General features: G+C 48.1%; 1 long non-coding RNA gene across 1 annotated transcript; it reads right to left on the bottom strand.

Moving 5' to 3' along the window:
* Window positions 1-114: 114 nt before the first annotated feature.
* LOC123084775 (uncharacterized) lies at window positions 115-4,334 on the bottom strand. Its single transcript, XR_006439400.1, has 6 exons — window positions 3,748-4,334; window positions 3,479-3,650; window positions 3,185-3,382; window positions 1,479-3,102; window positions 631-784; window positions 115-368 (listed from the first exon to the last, which is right to left on the bottom strand). It is a non-coding gene; the product is annotated as an uncharacterized lncRNA (long non-coding RNA).
* Between the last annotated feature and the right edge of the window lie 3,944 nt (window positions 4,335-8,278).

Below are 8,278 nucleotides of genomic sequence, written 5' to 3'. Positions count from 1 at the left end.
GGCCCCCGCTCGTCCCCCCGTAGCTCCGCCCCTGCTCCCCTCCCTCCATGGTGTCGCTCGTCCCTCCTCAACTCGCCACAGCGTGGCCCGCCTCCTCTCCCCGGCAACCTGAGCTCTTCCAAATAGCTCTAGATCACCACACCATAATCGTAGTTAAGAAATGAACAAGAGCACACATCAATAAAACAATTGGTTGTACATGGATGCAACATAGAAGCTCGCAAGAAGGATTTCAGGAGGGGGAGAAGAATCGATCAATGGTCTTACATTTAGTTGCCTTCCACAGTGATCTCGGCTATCTTAAACCCAATGGAGTCCAATTGCGTCGTAAACTCTGACATCTTCTTGTTCTTCTCGAACTTCCTCACCTGCAGATAAGAAAAAAATGATAGTCTTTCAAGGCAGTAACTCCCTTGTCTAGACTCACATTCCAATTGCATTTTGCTGCGTCACAGAAATAAACAATAGTCCCACAATTTACAGACCATGAGTAAGAAACAATCATGCTGCTTGAACTAACTGACAGGATCTGAAACACAACAAACATAACATCTATGGCTGAGTAACCAAAAATACTATACATATTTCACCCAAGGAAAAATATATTTCAATGTTCCATAGAAAGCGCACCTTCGGTTATTTTTGCAAGGCCCGTGCGTTGCCACGGGCCTTTTGTTGTATATAACTTGACGAATGTTTGACCCCTTTCAACAACATCACCTCAACACCTTTGTCGATGAGTCGTTTTTTAGGGTTGACATAATCCATCTCCATCTCGCATACTCTGCAAATATATCGGAACACACCTTTTGTATTATCATGCGCAACAAATATATATAAAACAATTATTTCTATGCAACACTTCTGATTGTTAAAACTCGATGAGTTTTTAATCCAATCCATCATAAAGCTTTGTCAATCGAAATTTTCAAGGCGTCATCAAAAGCCATCAGTTTTATCTATGATCTTTAAAAGTGAACATATACACAATTTTCAAAAAAAAGATTCTCATATGCAATTTATACTTTGACCAGATAATATGATAGCATATTAAATTTCTGATATACAAATAATTAAAGATGCACTTAGTGCAATGACAAATTTTTGATTTGTGACTCCAATAAAGATAACAATTTTGAGATCGCAAGAAACAAAGAAAAACAAGTGTGATTTATGCCTGAGAATAAGAAACTAAAACAAAGACCTGGTTAACTAAAGTGTCCTTCTTTAAACTTCTTTCTTTTGATTATGCACACATTCCTATAATGGCTTGCGCTATACAGATTTAAATGAAACACCCAGTTCGTTTGCTTGAACCATGTCCCTCCAAGGGCACCTCACACACTACTTGTCCCCACAAGCCATGGGCATATGACAGCAAATCCCATCTTGCCGGTCCAAGCACAAACCCCATGGTGGCATGCATCCCTGAAAGCTCTTCCACGTCCATGGAGCTAAGGAAGAATCTGTACTCATACCTCTGTCGCAAATGCATGTCACGTGAGGGGACAAAGAAATGTATGCAACTGACTTCTTGAGCATCTTCTATCTATAGTTTCCAAATCCTAACATTCATACAAGAAACAATCAGTTTACAAATGGTTGTGTGCAGAAGATACATAATACAGCCATAGAAGATAAAACCTTGAAATGCATATGTCAACCATAAGTTTCGCAACAGGAGACCTGTAAAGGAGCTCAGGAGCTTGGCAAATAAAAGAGGCATTCATCACGACAGAAATACAGAACACACTAACTCAAACACAAAATCAGTATATATATTCGTTATAGCTATTTTATCATTCCAATTAAGAATGCCTCTTTATTGATACATGCACGAAAATTAAAAAAAGAGACTGCTGAAAGTCATCCAGGTTTAAATTCAATTAGAAATAGCTGCATGAAAATATATTTTGGTGGGATCAGACAAGGAAAATATAAATAGTCCAAAATATGTAAGAAAGATTCAGGTTACCTTCGACTGGTCCAAGAAAACTGACATAAAAAGAGTCATCATGATGCAAGCCACTATGATCTACTACCTCGCCCTGTTGTAAGAGTAAATTTCTAAGAAATATAGTACCACTGGTTTTAATGGTCTTATGCTGCTAGGACACATTCTGATATTTGAACCGGCAACAAACACTTTGCTACTCAGTACTCACTTGTTAATGCAATTGTGCCTGAATTTATTATGTCAGTCGCTCCAATAAGTTGTACTACAATTTATTGAAATGGTTCAGACAATTTTACTACAATAAGATTCCACCACTCAACTGTGACTGAAGTGCATCATGACAATTTTTACTTTAGCTGAATGCATGTGCATTGCCACGGAAAAAATAAAAAATTATATATAAAAATAAGTTCTACTACCCTCGTTTGCAATGACGTTATCCCTTATGTGCATGTGTGTTGTTTACATTGTTTAGGAAATTGCATGAAAGCTACTTTAGAACTTGTTTGTTCAACTTATTTTAGAACATGTTACATTCATCTCTGGATACTACAAATGCAAGCACAATATGTTATAAGCTAGCGTCATATAACCTGTTCCATGAGAAAAGAAAAGTCATAAGCTAGCGTCATAGACGGAAGGAAGAAAACATATAAGCTCTATAATATTGCAACTTGTTCATACTAAATTAATAAGCACCTTTACCCATCTATACTATATATATACTACTTATTTATTTCGACCAACTATCAATATTTATTCACTGCCATATATATTCCGATCAAATCTTTAACCACCTTGTTTGCTGCTACCAATTACAGGAATAATATTTTATCAAAGACGCATTGAGCTACAGGGTTATAGGTATGCACTGAGTACGCAACCGGCATGAATTGGATCTCATAGGCCCATAGGCATTCAGCTCATAGACAAAGAAACATTGTTAGATTCAAATGCCTTAAAGAACCACACGACTGGAATGCAGCTACCTGAACAACTGAAGGCACGCACATAAAAACACCTACTAATTGACAGGAATTCTGTTGCCTCCCTCCAGCCCCCTATTGCGTTTGAAGTTTGACACAAGAAGTGAATTACCACAGTGATCAATCACCTGAAGCAGCAGCAGCAGTCGAAGGAATCATCTGCATGGCATTCATTGAATTTTGTTTGTACTAAATACCAGCAATATACAGTAAATGCAGCTTCAGTATACACACGCATCACCTGAAGGAGTCAAAATCGACATCTGTCGTTCACTGCTGCTGATTTTCATTTTCTCATCTCAGTTCGACAATAAGTCCATGCTGCATTGTTTACATAATGGTTCAGATAAACTTCTCCATTTGTGATAATCTCATCGACCACCACCAGCGCAGGCAATGCCATGACGCCCTTCCAGCTACCAAGGGAATAGAACCAGACCTGCAAAATGCACAACGCTCATCAGTATTCAGAACTTTATCTCACCATACGTTCTTGTATAGCAATCAACTCAGTCCAGGTTTGTTGGCCTCGTACCATGCCAAGTATGTAACAGGCCTTGGTGAAGACCAAGTCCTGCCAGCTGCCCAGCCTGCGAGTTCCTCTTGCTCCTGAATTGCAACAATTTCAGTGCTATCCTTATCTCGTGAGTTATCTCCAACCAAATCCCTCGGCTTCCATTATTGCAAGGTAGACCCAATCCCCAAACCTTATGAAGAACACGAGAAGAGTGGATCCCATTACATCTGGAGGGAGGAGGAGAAGGAGGGCAACAAGCTCGGATATGATGGAGAGTCGAAGATCACCAATAGATTTCCTCGAGGTAGTCCGGTTCCAGCCCTCCGTTACCGTCCGGTCCCCAGCCCGCCGTTTCCATTGCCACTGGTGCCACCGAGCGCACTCGCTGGTGGCGGACGAAACCTTCCTCTTCTAGCAGGCCCAGAGTGACCCGCTCCTCATGCTCTCGCCGCACAACCCGTCATGGCGTGGTCCCCAATTCGGCAATTCCCCATGCTCCCTGCTGTCGTGGTGGGATAGTGGCACACATTGCCGACAATCGGGGGAAGCACACTACCGATGCATGGGCGGCCATAAGCGCTAGATCCCAGGTTGTGATGGCCGTGGCCGGAGTAGGAGACTCGGCCTCCTCGCCGAGGGCCAAATCCGTCGTCGGAGATGACGGGGTCGTCAGTCCGTGACATGGACCCGCCACCAAGACGAAGCAGAGGTGCGGCGGTGTGGGGGCGGGATGGGGACAAGCGGACGGACGGCGGCGACGTGGGAGCGAGATCGGGATGGACGGGCGGACGGCGGAGGCGTGGCGGGATGGGGACGGGAGGACGGCGGCGTGCACAGGATAGGAATCGTGGCCGCTGGACTGGGCTACCCTAGCCCGTTCATGCGAAGGGAGGGGAGGGTAGACTATTCAGTCGCCTGGTTCGCACGGTTTATTTTAGTGCGGGAAAAGTGGAGGATGGGTAACGACGCGAAATAAAATTGGAGGGGTGATGCGAGGTGGGAAAATGAACCGGTTGAAAGTTGTGGGACTATTCAACCAACTCGTCCATTAGAAATAGAGATATTTTCATGCTACGGTTGGAAAATGTTACCGTAAAAATCAGAATATGTATTGCCACAAGTAAAATAATTTATATGATGCTACTATATTGAAAATTTTCATCTATTTTAAAATAAATGTTCTTATCTATCAAAAGAAATTTTCTTGAAGAGATTTTTTTCTGCGGAAGATATTTCAAAGGGAATTGTCCATGTACTTCAGAGAACAAAATGTCCATGACTTCCGGCAGAAATGTGTGTGTATCTTTGAAAAACTGTTCACATGTTGCCAGAAAAGGGAAAATGGGAAAATATATTAATAAGCATATAATTGGTTAAAAAGGAAGACAAGAAAAATGTAACAAAATTTCAAAAAACATAATGTAAATAGAGAAAACAAAAAGGATGAAAAAGAAAACAAAAGGGACAAAAATGAGAAATAAAAATGATTATTGGACTAGCCTAGCAACATCAACCCTTTACGTGTAGGGTCCTTCGCTCTCACTTAAGAGCATCTCTAGCAGACCTCTTAAAATCGCAAACTGTAAAACTGAGATATGGGTCGAAAAAATGTATTTTAAGAGTTCCTTTTAGCTACGGTCGAACAGATACTATAAAATAAACTGTAAAACTGAGATAAAGAGCTCGTTCCTCAAGTCCGCCGCTGCCGCCCCTTCCCCTAGCCGGGCGCGCCGGCCACGCCCAACCCGTTGGTCGCGTCCCGTCGCCCGTCGGCCGCGCCCCGTTCCTGCCGGCCGCACTCTATCGCCCGCCGGTCGTGCCCCGTCGCCCATCGGCCGCGCCCCGTCACCACGCCGGCCACGCCCCGTCGCCTCCGCTGTCCGTGCCTTGCTCTATTGCCAGCCGCGCCGGCCGAGCCGTGCCCCTTTGCGTGCCGCGCCGGGAGGATTCCGGCGGCTAGGCTGAGGCCATGGGAGGCCACGGCGATGTCGGCCTCGTCCAATTCGAACCGGCGGCGATCGATTGCGGCGTCTAGCGGCCATTTCCGGTGTGCGGTGATGAATTCCAGCGAGTTTAAGGCGGATTCCGGCAAACTCCGCGGCGTCATGTTGGCTCCGACGAGGTTTGACCGGTATGCGGGGCACCTTAGGTTCGGCCTTCCAACCTCCAAATATACAAGGGTTTCGGTTGTGCATTTTCGGTGGCCCTTAAAAAATTTACGAGTTGGACTACTTTTACGGTTTCTGTTTTGCACATTTTTTTGACCAAAATTGTAAAACGCAAAAATTATGTGAGTTTGACCACTTATACGGGTCTGCTAGAGATGCTTTAAGGTGGAAAGGTAGGAAATCTGTGTTCTTATCTCCTTGTCACATGGAACCTACATATATAATATATCTTCAGATTTACAAGTGTGAAATGCGAGTGCCGAGATTTGGGGGTTTTGTCGATGCTCTGATAGTGGATTCTTGGGGTGGATGAAGGAGAAGATTCCAGAGTTGTTGTAGCGCCTTGAACGAAACCTTTATTATCTTTTCATCCGCCTTAAAACCCTTTTTTTTAGGGCGGCCGATCCTAACAAAGGCGAACAAACCTGAGCCCAACCTTCCAGCGCCGCTCCCGCGAGCAACGGGGAGGGAACCCTAGCCGCCGCTCCTCCCGTCCCCTTCCTCCTTCCTCCCTCCCCGTCGTCGCTGGCAGGCGTTGACGGGCAAAGCCCGGTTGCCGAGGCGGCGGCGGGGCCTTTCTCTCCTCCTCTGCCTTCGGGGTCCGACGCGGGGCGGATCTCTCGGGCGGCGGCGTTGGGCTTCGGCAGGGCCCAACAACATGGTGCCGGTGGTACGGGGCGGCAGTGCGGCCTCTGGTGGCGGCGCGGTGGTGGTCTGGGCCCCGGTGGTGGTACGACGGCTACTGGGTGGTCCGTCTCAGGTGGCGGCACGCGCGCGGGCGTCCGGCCAGACTCGCCCGGATCTGGCGCCTGGGGGCCGGCCGGCGGCGCAGGGGGGTGGTGGGAGCTCGCCTGAGCTCCCGTGTGTTGCTGGTCGGCGGCGTCCTGGTCATGGCCTCCCGTGCGGGGGCAGCGGGGGGTTGTGGCGGCCGGCAGCGCGTGGTGGTGGGTGTGTGTCCAGCCGGGGGATTTCGTCCTTCCTGCTAGATGGCGCGGGCTGCGGTGGGCTTGGGTTGTGGTCGACGGCCTCCTCCATGGTCTCCGGACGGGGGGAGGGGGCAACGGCGCGGTGGCGATTTTGCCCTATGAGGAGTGTGCCCGGCGGCTCCGACGCTTGGAGCTCGCCGGGCGGCGCGGGTTGGGCAGTGGCCCGGTGTGGCTGCTGCTCCGGCCATGGATGGTTCCATGGCAGCTTGGCGGGTCAGCTGCGGCGACTTCTAGCAGGTTTCGGCGTCTGCTCGTCCGTAGGCGGCTTGTGTCGGCCTTCGATCCATCTCCTTGTCGTCCGTCTATTACTTTCGTCAAAGGGTTGGCCTTCTCCCAACTATTGTCCATCGCTCGTCTCGCGCCCGGTTCGACAGGACTGAGCTCGTCTCGCGCACGGTGCAACAGGACCGACGTCGTCTCGCTCACGGTGCGGCAGGACCGAGCTCGTCTCGTGCCCGGTGCCGCAGGACGGGTCGGTAGAAGCCATCTTAGACGGCCTATTGGGTCTCGGCGTTGGGGGTCGGGGTGCGAAAGGTGGGACCTTTCCGCCCATTTCTTTGGTTGTGGTAGCTGCGGGTCTCACGTGAGGAGCAGTCTAGGTCTTGGATGCCGGGGCGGTGACCCTGGTGGTGGTAGCACGGTGCTCATTGGCTGAGCCCGTGGCTTGGTGCTGCCCGGTGGTCATGGGCGTGTGGGCGGTGTGGCTGTCTAGGCGTGATTGTCGGTGGCGATGAGTGTTGGCCAGGGTGAAAACATATTCAATTTTTGGACGGACCGGCGGCGGCGTTGCTCGTTCCCTTTCTAAAGGCGTCGTCGCGACTCTCATTGCCCATCATGCGGCTCCAGGGGAAACTCTGATCCTCATATCGGGCGATGGCGACGCTCCGATACGGTGTTGTATCTTTTTTGAAGGCGCCGCCTTGGAGCTCACGGTTCGTTGTAGGCGACTTCATCTCCTCGTGTTTGTGTTTGGGGTGGTTGTTGCGCTCAGTGCATATGTATCATGCCTTGGTTGTGTGCGTGTATTGTGGTAGCGTGCATTTGTAAATGCATCGAGATGTTGTTGATCATTGATTTATATATAAAGCAGGGCGAAAGCCTATTTGGTAAAACTTTTTTTTTGGTAAAACGGAACGAGTGATGGCTACAGTGATTGCCTGCTATGGGTCATCCAATCAGATAGATCTCTTGGGCAACAAAAACCGATCACCAGACAGAAAGAAAACCAGCACCTTCTGGCTTTCTGCTCAGAACATACACATGAGCTATTCATCACAACTAAATGTTAAATGACCAAGCCTATCAAGAATATGTCAATCCAGTATCACACATAACAAGCTACATTACCTCGAACACGCACAAGCATGCGCATCATTTATTGAAGGGGAAAGGAAAGACTCGCAAAGGTCATATGTACAGAGGTTATTTACATGCCGGATTTCCCGACACTACCGACGGCAAGACACTATGGCTACTACTCCCGTGCTGCCCACCTATCTACCGCTGCATCATGTGTAAGTTTGCCGAGCAGTCCCGCCTTGGCCCAAGCCACCCCTACTTCCATAATCCGCTGCTTGGGACTTGGGATTGATGGCAACATGCCATTGAATACCACATCATTCCTGTGCTTCCAAAGCATCCACATAGCCAGAAGGCAGGTTGCT

The sequence above is a fragment of the Triticum aestivum genome, chromosome 1B, assembly GCF_018294505.1.
Source record: "Triticum aestivum cultivar Chinese Spring chromosome 1B, IWGSC CS RefSeq v2.1, whole genome shotgun sequence".
NCBI classification, from domain to species: domain Eukaryota; kingdom Viridiplantae; phylum Streptophyta; class Magnoliopsida; order Poales; family Poaceae; genus Triticum; species Triticum aestivum.
Note: the sequence above shows the minus strand (reverse complement) of the source record. Positions and strands in the feature narration are given on the sequence as shown.